We start from the raw sequence: 12,745 nt of genomic DNA, 5'->3' as shown, positions 1-12,745 counted from the left end.
TGCTCCGGTTTCTTCCCACAGCAAAGAGGCCAGAATTAACGGAGCGCAGATTTCTTGAAGGATTGTGGGGCTGGAGAAGATTAAAGAGATAGGGAGGGGCGGGGCCACGGAGGGATTTGAAAACAAGGATGAGAATTTTAAAAATCAAGACGGTGCTTGACTGGCAGGCAGTGCATGTCAGTGAGCACAGGGCTGATAGGGGAATGGGACTTGGTGCGAGTTAAGACACGGGCCACAGAGTTTTCGATGACCTCAAGTTTACGGAGAGTAGAATGTTGGAGACCTGCTAGGAGTGCATTGGAATAGTCAAGTCTAGAGGTAATGAAGGCATGAATGAGGATTTCAGCAGCAGATGAGCTGAGACCGGTGCAAAGTCAGGTGATGTTAGGGAGGTGGAAACAGGTGGTCTTAGTGATGACATGGATATGAGGTCGGGAGCTCATCTTGGGGTCAAATGTAACATAATGGTTGCAAACAGACTAGTTTAATCTCAGACTATTGCCAGGGGGAGGGATGGAGTCGGTAGCTAGAGAACAGAGTTTTGAGTGGGCAATGAAAACAATGACTTCAGTCTTCCCAATATTTAGAGTCGTAGAGAAATACAAGCACTGAAACAGGCCCTTCGGCCCACAGAGTCTGTGCCGACCAACAGCCACCCATTTATACTAATCCTACATTAACCCCATATTCCCTACCACATCCCCACCTTCCCTCAATTATCCTACCACCTACCTACACTAGGGGCAATTTACAATGGCCAAATTACCTAGCAACCTGCAAGTCTTTGGCTGTGGGAGGAAACCGGAGCACCCAGTAGAAACCCACACGGTCACAGGGAGAACTTGCAAACTCCACACAGGCAGTACCCAGAACCTAACCCGGGTCCATGAAGCTGTGAGTTGCTGTGCTAACCACTGCGCCACTGTGCTGCCCTTTAGTTGAAGGAAATTTCTGCACATTCGGTACTGGATGTTGGATAAGCAGTCTGATAATTTAGCAACAGTGGAGGAGTCAAGAGAAGTGGTGTTGAGGTAAAGCTGATTGTCATCAGCATGCATGTGTAAACTAAGGCCACGCTTTCAGATGATGTCGTTGAGGGGCAGCATGTAGATGAGAAATAGGAGGGAGCCAAGGGTAGATCCTTGGGAGACACAAGAGGTAATGATACAGGAACAGGAAGAGAAGCCATTGCAAATGAATATCTGGCTACAATTAGATTAGATTATGATTTCTGGGGAAACTGTAAACATTAATGACATTTTTCAAATCAGAGGCGTGTATAAAACAATCCATATTTAGATATATAAAATAAAAGCAAAATACTGCAGATGCTGGAAATTTGAAATAAAAACAAAGTGCTGGAAATGCTCAGCAGGTCTTTCAGCATCTGTGGAGAGAGAAGCAGTGTTAATGTTTCAGGTCTGTGACCTTTCATCAGAACTGGCAAAGGTTAGAATTGTAATAGATTTTAAGCAAGTGAAGTGGGGGAATGGGGAAGCTGTGTGATAGGACAGAGGGCAGGAGAGATTAACTAACAAGGAGGTTATGGGGCAAAGGGAGTGTGCTAATGGTGTGGTGAAAGACAAAGCATTAGTGCAGAGAGAGTGTTAATGACAGAATAATGAACAGCTGTAGCCAAAAGCACAAACATGAAAAACCAAGTTTAAGGCAGGCACATGGTTAAAAAAAAAAGATAAACAAAATAAAATAATAATAAAAACGGACCAGTCATGCTCTGAAATTATTGAACTCAGCGAACGTTCAGTCCGGAAGGCTGTAGAATGTGTAATAGGAAAATGAGGTGCCGTTCCTCGAGCTTGCATTGTTTTTCATTGGAACACTGCAGCAGGTCAAGGACAGAAATGTGGGCAGGTTGGTGAATTGAAATGGCAAACATACAGAAGCTCGGGGTCATGCTTGTGGACTGAGTGGAGGTATTCTGCCAAGCGGCCACCCAATCTGCATTTGGTCTCCCCAATGTAGAGGCGACCGCATTGTGAGCAGCGAATACTGTATACTAAATTGAAAGAAGTACAAATAAATCACTGCTTCACCTGGAAGGAATGTTTGGGGACTTGGATGGTGTGAAGAGAGGAGGTAAAAGGGCAGGTATTACACCTCTTGTGATTGCATGGGAAGGTGCCGTGGGAAGGGGTTGAGGTATTGGGGGTAATGGAGGAGTGGGCCAGGGTGTTGCGGTGGGAATGATCCCTTCGGAATGCTGACAGGGGAGGGTAAGATGCGTTTGGTGGCATCACACTGGAGGATTGTATTCTATTTTACCTTAGCTGTGAAGTACGATGGTGAAAAATGTATCCCTTGTGTAATCATATTGGTGCAGAAACGTTGCTGCAGTACAGATTGCAAATGTGATCTGCATGTGATATACTCACTATGTCAAGTTTGCATGTAGCAATGTTAGCACTGTGCACACCTAATGATTTACTGAATTATAATGTACAATATACATTTGTGATTAGCACGGTGATTCAATAGCATTATCTGATCTATTGAAGTAGTATCTTCTCTTTTTCCAGCACGTACAATACTCTGCTTCCTCTCTCCACAGATGCTGCCAGACCTGTTGAGTATTTCCAGCACTTTCTGTTTTTATATTACAATAAGAAGTTGTTTTTATTTGAAGGATAACTTGTTGCTCTGATTTTTAACTATTATACCATACCTGCAGATACTGAGCTGAGTTTTATGCCGCCCCAGCGGGTCGGATGGTGGCGTGGGGGCGGCGTAAAATTGAGCGGGAGCCCTATCCGCCCCACTCCCATCTCCGGTCAACTTTACAGCGTTTGGAAAGGGGGGGGGGAGGTTGCGAAACAGCCCGTCCGCCTGAGGCCAATCAAGGCCTTTAAGTGGCCACAACAACCACTTAAGGGCCCATGCCCGCCTCCACGGGTATTTTACCGGTGGCAAGCGGGCGTGCTGGGAACGTGAAAAGCCGCCATTTGATAGCTGCTGGCCTTTCCGCACGCGGTGGGGGGGCCCATGACAGTCGGGCACAGGGTGCCCGATTGAGTGCTGCCCCTGCCTCCCAACCCACCTCTGGGACCTAAGATGTCCCTCCCCTCCCCCCAAACGACCACTTCAGCCGCGCCAGGGCAGGCCCGATATCCCTGGCGAGGCATGCAAAACTGACCTGGACTCCTGGCTCCATCTGGTCGGCTGGGCTGCAGTCCCAGCAGTGGCCACCACTCCTGGTGGCGCTGCTGGGACTAGGAGCTGCCAGCCCGCTGAATAGCCGGCAGCTCACTGAGGCAGGACCTTCTCCCTCAAGTGGGTGGAAGTCCCACCTCGGGACAATTAAAGCCCGGGGACCCATAAAATACGGGTCAGATCTCTGGGGGCTAGGCGAAAGCGGGTTCGCCACCGACGTAAAAGTAAAATTCCCGTCAGCCTAAGGTAAAATCCAACCCACTATCTTGTGGGCTGGAGTCAATTTGAACAGAAAGCTGCTGTCTGAATTTGTTGTCTTTTATTTAAGTAAAATTATATATTCCATAAATCTACTTTAAAACAAGTCTTTTATATTGGCACATCCCCGTTTAAATGGAATTGAATGATTGCCGTGTATTGACAATCGCTACACAGGAATGTGTGACATGCCATCTACTGTCCTCATGATTTGATACTCCTGGTGAGAGGACAAAGCATTTTATGAAGTAAATCTTATCATTGACAACTAAACTATTCAAGAAACATAATTTCAGAATACACCAGATAGTAAAAAAACACAAGAGGAAAACAGGGCTTGGTTTTGCCTGGTGGAAGCAATCTGCATCAGTTACTTGAAATGTTATATTGGGTTAGAATGAAGATATTGAAACTTGGCTTGAATATATTTGTAATTTAAAAAGCATATCAGAGATCAATTCATTGAGATGTTAGTTTAAAGAATCTATCTGATGTTTGGTGTACTAATTCAGTACAGATTTGAGATTTCATAAGTGAAGCATGGATTTAGTCAGTAAGCTGAACAGACACATGTCAGCTGTTGGATTTAAGCTGTTAATACCAGACATCTGTCCTGTGAGTTGGTGTCTTGACACCGATTGCAGTGTTCAATATTTGGAGAAGTCTGAGAGCTGAACAATCACAGCTTAAAAGCTGAAGGTCCGAAAAACATTTTTGAAGAAGACTGTGGTAACCTTTTCAGTATTTAGCCCCTACTTAGACTTCAAAATATTTATTTTTAATACCTTTCTTCATTTAAGTGATTACTACTGTTCCTGGCTCATATCGGCTTCTTGTGTGTCGAGTTTTGTTCCATTATAAATTCCCAAATTTTAGTTGTGATATTGTAGGACCCTGTTCAGACAGAGTACCCCAGTCTTCTTGGTTGCAATGTTTTTCCACTGGAACTCAGCAAACCAAATATGTTCCAGTGACAGCAACTCCACCTCCCATTACGGCTCTGACTGCACATTCAAGGCCTCAATCTTCAGATTCTAAAATGCACCCTATTCACTATTACTAAAACTTTAAATGTAAAGATTGATAAATGTAATAGACACACTTAATTTGGTACATTTTATATATTAGTTCGTACATTAGCCTTAAGTCATTAACATTCACATTGAGGATACCGTCCATCGTGTTGTGTGGCACTATCACCGTGCTAAATGGGATAGATTTCGAACAGATCTAGCAATGCAAAACTGGGCATCCATGAGGCGCTGTGGGCCATCAACGGCAGCAGAATTGTACTCAACCACAATCTGTAACCTCATGGCCCGGCATATTCCCCCCCTCTACCATTACCATCAAGCCAGGAGACCAACCCTGGTTCAATGAAGAGTGCAGGAGGGCATGCCAGGAGCAGCACCAGGCATACCTCAAATGAGGTGTCAACCTGGTGAAGCCACAACCCAGGACTAGCATGCCAAACTGCGTAAGCAGCATGCGATAGACAGAGCTAAGCGATCCCATAATCAATGGATCAGATCTAAGCTCTGCAGTCCTGCCACATCCAGCCGTGAATGGTGGTGGACAATTAAACGACTAACTGGAGGAGGTGGCTCCACAAATATCCCCATCCTCAATGATGGGGGAGCCCAGCACATTAGTGCGAAAGATAAGGCTGAAGCATTTGCAACAATCTTCAGCCAGAAGTGCCGAGTTGATGATACATCACAGATGCCAGACTTCAGCCAATTCGATTCACTCCGCGTGATATCAAGAAACGACTGAAGGCACTGGATGCTGCAAAAGCAATGGGCCCTGACAATATTCCGGCAATAGTACTGAAGACCTGTGCTCTAGAACTTGCTGCGCCCCTAGCCAAGCTGTTCCAGTAGAGCTGCAACACTGGCATCTACCCGGCAATGTGGAAAATTGCCCAGGTATGTCCTGTACACAAAAAGCAGGACAAGTCCAACCCGGCCAATTACCGCCCCATCAGCCTGCTCTCAATCATCAGTAAAGTGATGGAAGGTGTCATCAACAGTGCCATCAAGCGGCACTTATTTAGCAATAACCTGCTCAGTGACGCTCAGTTTGGGTTCCGCCAGGACCACTCAGCTCCTGACCTCATTACAGCCTTGGTTCAAACATGGACAAAAGAGCTGAACTCAAGAGGTGAGAGTGACTGCCCTTGACATCAAGGCAGCATTTGACCGAGTATGGCATCAAGGAGCCCAAGCAAAACTGAGGTCAATGGGAAACAGGGGAAAAACTCTCCGCTGGCTGGAGTCATACCTAGCACAAAGGAAGATGGTTGTGGTTGTTGGAGGTCAATCATCTGAGCTCCAGGACATCACTGCAGGAGTTCCTCAGGGTAGTGTCCTAGGCCCAACCATCTTCAGCTGCTTCATCAATGACCTTCCTTCAATCATAAGTCAGAAGTGGGGATGTTCGCTGATGATTGCACAATGTTCGGCACCATTCGTGACTCCTCAGATACTGAAGCAGTCCGTGTAGAAATGCAGCAAGACCTGGACAATATCCAGGCTTGGGCTGATAAGTGGCAAGTAACATTCACGCCACGCAAGTGCCAGGCAATGACCATCTCCAACAAGAGAGAATCTAAACATCTCCCCTTGACATTCAACGGCATTACCATCACTGAATTCCCCACTATCAACATCCTAGGGGCTACCATTGACCAGAAAATGAAATGGAGTAGTCATATAAATACCGTGGCTACAAGAGCAGGTCAGAGGCTAGGAATCCTGAGGCGAGTAACTCACCTCCTGACTCCCCAAAGCCTGTCCACCATCTACAAGGCACAAGTCAGGAGTGTGATGGAACACTTGCCTGGATGGGTGCAGCTCCAACAACACTCAAGAAGCTCGACACCATCCAGGACAAAGCAGCCCGCTTGATTGGCACCCCATCTACAAACATTGACTCCCTCCACCACCAACGCACAGTGGCAGCAGTGTGTACCATCTACACGATGCACTGCAGCAATGAACCAAGGCTCCTCAGACAGCACCTTCCAAACCCGCGACCTCTACCAACTAGAAGGACAAGGGCAGCAAATACATGGGAACACCACCACCTGCAAGTTCCCCTCCAAGTCACACACCATCCTGACTTGGAACTATATCACCGTTCCTTCAGTGTCGCTGGGTCAAAATCCTGGAACTCCCTTCCTAACAGCACGGTGGGTATACCTACCCCACATGGACTGCAGCGGTTCAAGAAGGCAGCTCACCACCACCTCCTCAAGGACAATTAGGGATGGGCAATAAATGCTGGCCTAACCAGAGACGCCTACATCCCATGAATGAATAAAAAAAAAGAAGTAATTGGCAAGGTCTCTATTCCTTTAAGTCATTATGGCTCTGCGCATGCTATATGTACATCAAGTATATATTAACTGTGACTTATACTTTACTTTGGGTACACTTATTGGACTATTTCATCCTCTCCCCCCATCCTCCAATCCTGTTCATCATTAGCAAATTTTCTTTGGTTCCTTACTTTGTGGAAGCATATCAAGCAACTAAAAACTGGTTCTATATTGCTCTCATTTTGTGCCAATGCTACTGGCTTTCTACACATGGGCCTCATGCAGACGGCAACAGCAACAAAGTAAAGGTTGTCATATTTGCTAAAGCTAGGAAGACACAGTTTATTATTTTTTTAAATGGTGTTCGTGATGCTGACAGGTTTACCTTGGTTTTATTGCCAGCTGCTCAATTCCTACTGTTGAGAGCCAGCGTGAGCGGGTGCAATGTAATAGCAACTTTAGTCTTGACTCTCTGCATAACAGCAGCACAGTGATTATGTTACTGGACAGATGATCCAAAGATGTGAGTTCAAATCCCACCATGGCAGCTGGGGAATTTAACTTTAGATAATTAAACAAATCTGGGATAAAAAGCTTGTGTCAGTAATGGTGACCATGAAACTACCGGATTGTTGTAAAAATGCATCTGGCACCCTAATGTCTTTTAGGGAAGGGAATCTGTTGGCTTATATGTGACTCCAGATCTACAACAGTGTGGTTGATTCTTAACTGTCCTCCGAAATGGCCTAGTCAACCACTCAGACATTTTCATAGCCTATGGATACAACTAATGAGAATAAAACTGGACAGACCAGCATCAACCTCGGCACTGGACATGACAAATGCACAACCAGCCCAGTCCTCCTCATCCAACATCTGGAGACTTGTGCTAAAATTAGGAGAGCTGTTCTGCAGACTGGTCAAACTCATAGAATCATACCTTACAGGCAACATTCCAGTCTCCCCTATCGCCATCCCTGCATGTGTCCTATCCCACCGGCAGGACAGTCCCAGCACAGTGGTATATAGTTGGGAGGGGGTGACCCTGGGAGCTCTCAACATTGATTCCGGACTCCATAAAGTCAAACATGGACAAGGAAACCTCCTGCTGATTATCGCCAACCACCTTCTGATGAATCAACTCCTCCTGGTTAAGAAGCAAGATTACAGAATCTACTCTGGGTGGGGGACTTTAATGTGCATCACCTTTGTGGCTCAGTGGCACCACTTCTGACTGAGCTGGCTGAGTCCTGAATGATGTAGCTGCCTGCGGCAAGTGGTGAGAAAACCAACATGACGGAAATAGCATCAGGCATACCTAAAAATGAGGTGCAAAGCTGCAGCACAGGACTATATATCCACTAAACAGCGGAACTACCATGCCATAGACAGAGTAAAGCAATCACACAACCACGGATCAAATCAAAGTTCTGCAGTCCTGCCACGTCCAGTCGTGAGTGGTGGCGGACAATTAAACAACTAACCCGAGGAGGAGGCTACACAAACATCTCCATCCTCAATGATGGGGGAGCTCAGCATGTTAGTGCAAAAGATGAGGCTGAGGCATTTGCAGTAATCTTCAGCCAGAAGTGATGAGTGGATGATCCTCCTCAGCCTCCTCCTAAGGTCCCCACCATCACAGATGCCAGTCACTGGCCAATTTGATTCACTCCACGTGATATCAAGAAAAGGTTGAGCGCACTGGATACAGCAAAGGCGACTGGCCCTGATAACATCCCGGCTGTAGTGCTGAAGACTTGTGCTCCAGAACTGTCAGCCCCTTTAGCTAAGCTGTTCTAGTACAGCTACAACACTGGCATCTACCTAGCAATGTGGAAAATTGTCCAGCTATGTCCTGTCCTCACAAAACAGGACAAATCCAACCCAGCCAATTACCGCCCAATCAGTCTACTCTCAATCATCAACAAAGTGACAGAAGGTGTTGTGAACAGTGCTATCAAACACCACCTACTCACCAATAACCTGCTCACCAATATTCAGTTTATGTTCCACAGGACCACTCACCTCCAGACATGGACAAAAGAGCTGAGTTCCAGAGGTGAGGTGAGAGAGGCTAGGCTGCCCATGACATCAAGGCAGCATTTGAGATAGTGTGGCATCGAGGAGCCCTAGCAAATTTGAAATCAGTGGGAATCTGAGATAACTTTCCACTGGCTGGAGTCAAACCTAGTACAAAGGAAGATGTTGTGGTTGTTGGAGATCAATCATCTCCGCCCCAGGACATCACTGCAGGAGTTCCTCAGGGCTGTAACTGCGCTCAACCATCTGCTTCATCAGAGACCTTCCCTCATAAGACCAGAAGTGGGCATGATTGCACAATATTCTGTTTCATTCCAAACTGCTCAGATGCTGAAGCAGTTTGTGCCCATATGTGGCACGACCTGGACAACATTCAGGCTTGGGCTGCTAAGTGGCAAGTAATATTCACACCACACAAGTGTCAGGCAATGACCATCTCCAACAAGAGAGAATCTAACTATCTCCCCTAGACATTCAACAGCATTACCATCACTGAATTCCTCACTATCAGCATGGGGTTATCATTTATCAGAATCATAACTGGACCAGCCACATAAATACTGTACCTATAAGAACAGGTCAGAGGCTGGGAATTCTGTGGTGGGTAACTCACCTCCTGACTCCCCAAAGCCTGTCCACCATCTACAAGGCACAAATCAGGAGTGTGATGGAATACTCTCCACTTGCTTGGATGGGTGCAGCTCCAACAACACTCGAGCTGCTCAACACCATCCTGGACAAAGGACTCTGCTTGATTAACACCCCCATCTACCACCTTAAACTTTCATTCCCTCCACTTTGGCATGCAGTGGCAGCAGTGTGCATCATCTACAAGATGCACCGCAGCAACTCACCAAGGCACCTTCCAAACCCACAACCTCTAAGAAAAGGACAGCAGGTGCATGGGAATACTCACTACCTGCAAGTTCTCCTCCAAGTCACTCACTATCCCATTTTGGAAATCTATCGTCGTTCCTTCATTGCTACAGGGTCAAAATTAGGGAACTCCCTGCCTAACAGCACTGTGGGTGTACCCGCACCACATGGACAGCAGTGGTATTAGAAGGCAGCTGACTGACTTTTGTAAGGGCATTTAGGGATGTGCAATAAATGCTGGCCTTGCCAGCGACGCCCACATCCCACAAATGAATAAGAAAGCAGTAGCTTGCATTTGTGAGCATTAGTTGCACATAGAAGTGAAAACATGAGCTGTGCTGATGAGTAAGGCTGGCATTAGATACCCCCAGAGCTTTTCTAATTTCTGAATAAAAATAAATTAAAATGTTTAATGGCAGTAAAAAAAGTGCCTTTTTACTTGATGGCTTACAACAGTCTCTACGTCCTCAGGTCATTTAGGGGCTCTGTACTCTTTGTTGGTGCAATATTAAGAGTTTGAGATAATATATTCGTACACCTTTTCTGTCTTGTCAGATTTTAAGGAACGTTTTTAGATGTTTCAAACTCAAAACAGCAGGTTCTTAACCTCAGAGCAATGAAAATTGTGTAACAGGAAGGCAGCAAAGTAATTCAATACTTAAAGAATTAAGTCGGGTTGGTTAACTGCTGCCAGAGTTTCTGGAAGTTGTGTCAGACTTGATAGCTGGAATTCAGCATCTAAAATATTGTCTACTCAAGCTCATTTTATGCATTTCATGTCAGAGACGGGTTTCATATTCAGGCATAACAACAGAATTTTAATGGTGAATTAGAGGAAGGATTTTCTCTGTTAAACAGCCATTTTGAATCTTACTGGGAGGAAAAGCCCCAGATCTGGAATAGCAAAGAACTCTTGGAGTCATGTATAATATACAACAGCTGAAGATTTCTGTCTTTATTGGATGGCAAAAGGCAGTTAACAATCTCCCCAAAGCAGTCAATAATCATGATTAAGCAAGTGGAAAAACTGCTTGTTGAAACTTAATTGTACTGCCAATATAATCTGACAGCAGACGTGAAACTATCTTTTTCCGCTCCATTTTTAAAATGCAACAATTAAATCTATTTTCTTTATGATTTTGCTCCCTGTCTTGTGACATTTTGATGAAAAATTGTTTACCCCTGAAGAGAAAAGTGATTTTTTTTGTAATTGAATTTATCCGTTGATAGCTTGAAATAATAATCCGGGAAGCTGCATTTAATCTTCCCATGCACATTCATAATACTAAGCCTGGATTATTTCTTTGGACCTCATTATTTCAGCGGTATTAATCAATGTTCAGCTAATGGAGAAGTAGTCGCTTACATAGTGGATGAAGTCAACTCTGGCAGAAGGATAGCATGTTACAAGTACATGTGAAGCACAGCCTTGCATGTGTGCTAACGTTTGCAGTGCTGAAGGAAATTTCCAGACTCCAAATGCTTTCGTGAACACATTTTGGTATTTTAATGCAAGATAGTTCCTTCAGTTCAGCATCACTGTCCTCTCCTGTGAGCAGACCTCATGGATACCTACCCTATATCTAGATGAATGTAGCGAGACCCAGGATTTAAACAGAGAACCCTTGTGCTTGCATTTATTGGAATAGATTAACGTGCTATCACAGAAGCTTCTGACCAACCCTTTTGCCTCTACCTTCAAACTGACTACTGTCTGGTTGCAATTCAGCTAAGATATAATTCTCAAGTTTATGTTGATCAAAAAATGTATTTCTCAACACCATTTAGATGGGCAACTGCACACAGGATTCAAAACTGTTTGTCCACCCAAGTACATCTGCCGAGCAAACATCTACTATAAACAGCTCCACAGCATGTTTGTATTTGAATGGAATGGCTTGTATCATCAATCAGCAATCAATATACTCATATTGTTCAAGAAGGCCTTGATTATGTCTGTGTGCCTGAAGTGCATATATTAGTAAAAGAGAGAAGGACTTAATTTTAGAGAGTGCCTTTCACAACCACCGAATGTCTCAAAGGGCTTTGCAGCCAATGAAGTACAATGTAATCACTGTTGTAATGTACGAAACGTGGCAGCCAATTTTTGCACAGCATACTGCCACATACTGAGGTGTGATGATGACCAGATATGTTGCTTGAGGGATAAATATTGGCCAGGATACCAGAGATAACTTCCCTGCTCTTCTTCAAAATAGTACCATGGCAGCTTTTACATCCACCTTAGCAGGTAGATGGGGCCTCAGTTTAACATCTGATTCAAAAGGCGGCACCTCCAACAGTGCAGCGCTGCCTTACTACTGTACTGGAGTGCTAGCCTTGATTTTTGTGCTGAGGTTCTGGAGTGGGACTTGAGCCTGGAATCTTGTGATTCAGAGGCGAGAGTGTGACGCATTGAGCCACTGGCTGACATCAGTCTGAGATGTGTATATTTTCGGCTAGCAATAATGCAAGTAGTAACCAATTATAACAAGAGAAAATCTAATAGATAATATTACCACTGACAAAAGTCTGTCATTTTTGCCACACGAATAGTAGTTGAAGCCTGTTATTACTTAAGGATTGTGTGGAGCGAAAGCTGTGAAAATGATTTGAAAAATCAATTTTGTGTGCTGCAATGCCAAACTTTCAGGCTCCAAAAACATTTATATTGCAGTCTAATGCTTGACTTTCACACAAGCTATTTTTGTTGTGTAATGATCAAGTGAGGAGGGGGTTGAAGGATTTTCCTCTTCTCCTCTCCTTGTTTGACCATGGCGGGTTTTATTCTTAAAGTGGATGTACTGGCCAATTCAGATGGTGTTCGATTAATTCTTGTTATGATCATAGCAAGCAAGTTATCGGACACGTTTTCTTGAGTTAACAAAGAGAGATTAACTTTATTGTACCTAAACTGAACTAATAAAATAAACAACGCCACCAACTTTCATTCTCACACACTGGAGGTTTACACACACACAAATAGGTTACAGAGTGGGGAAAGGTGGATTGGTTGAGTTGGAGTCCATAAGAAAAAGTATACAGTCTGTGTTGTTTGGTGATTTCGCTGGCTTCTAGCTG

The 12,745-nt window shown here is 44.7% G+C and overlaps 1 protein-coding gene across 7 annotated transcripts in view; it reads left to right on the top strand.

Annotated features, from left to right (window-relative positions):
- LOC137356928 (CYFIP-related Rac1 interactor A) overlaps positions 1–12,745 on the top strand; it is a 265,894-nt gene that overhangs the window by 157,704 nt on the left and 95,445 nt on the right. Inside the window, exon 4 of one of the 7 annotated variants that reach the window (XM_068022795.1) lies at positions 2,538–2,583. The exons of the other annotated variants lie outside the window; for them this stretch is intronic. The gene's annotated coding sequence lies outside the window, so the exon portion shown is untranslated. The remainder of the gene's footprint in view (positions 1–2,537; positions 2,584–12,745) is intronic. 7 annotated transcript variants of the gene reach the window in all.

This window comes from Heterodontus francisci, chromosome 3 (genome assembly GCF_036365525.1).
Source record: "Heterodontus francisci isolate sHetFra1 chromosome 3, sHetFra1.hap1, whole genome shotgun sequence".
Taxonomy (NCBI): Eukaryota; Metazoa; Chordata; class Chondrichthyes; order Heterodontiformes; family Heterodontidae; genus Heterodontus; species Heterodontus francisci.
This window is presented reverse-complemented; position numbering and strand designations above follow the sequence as displayed.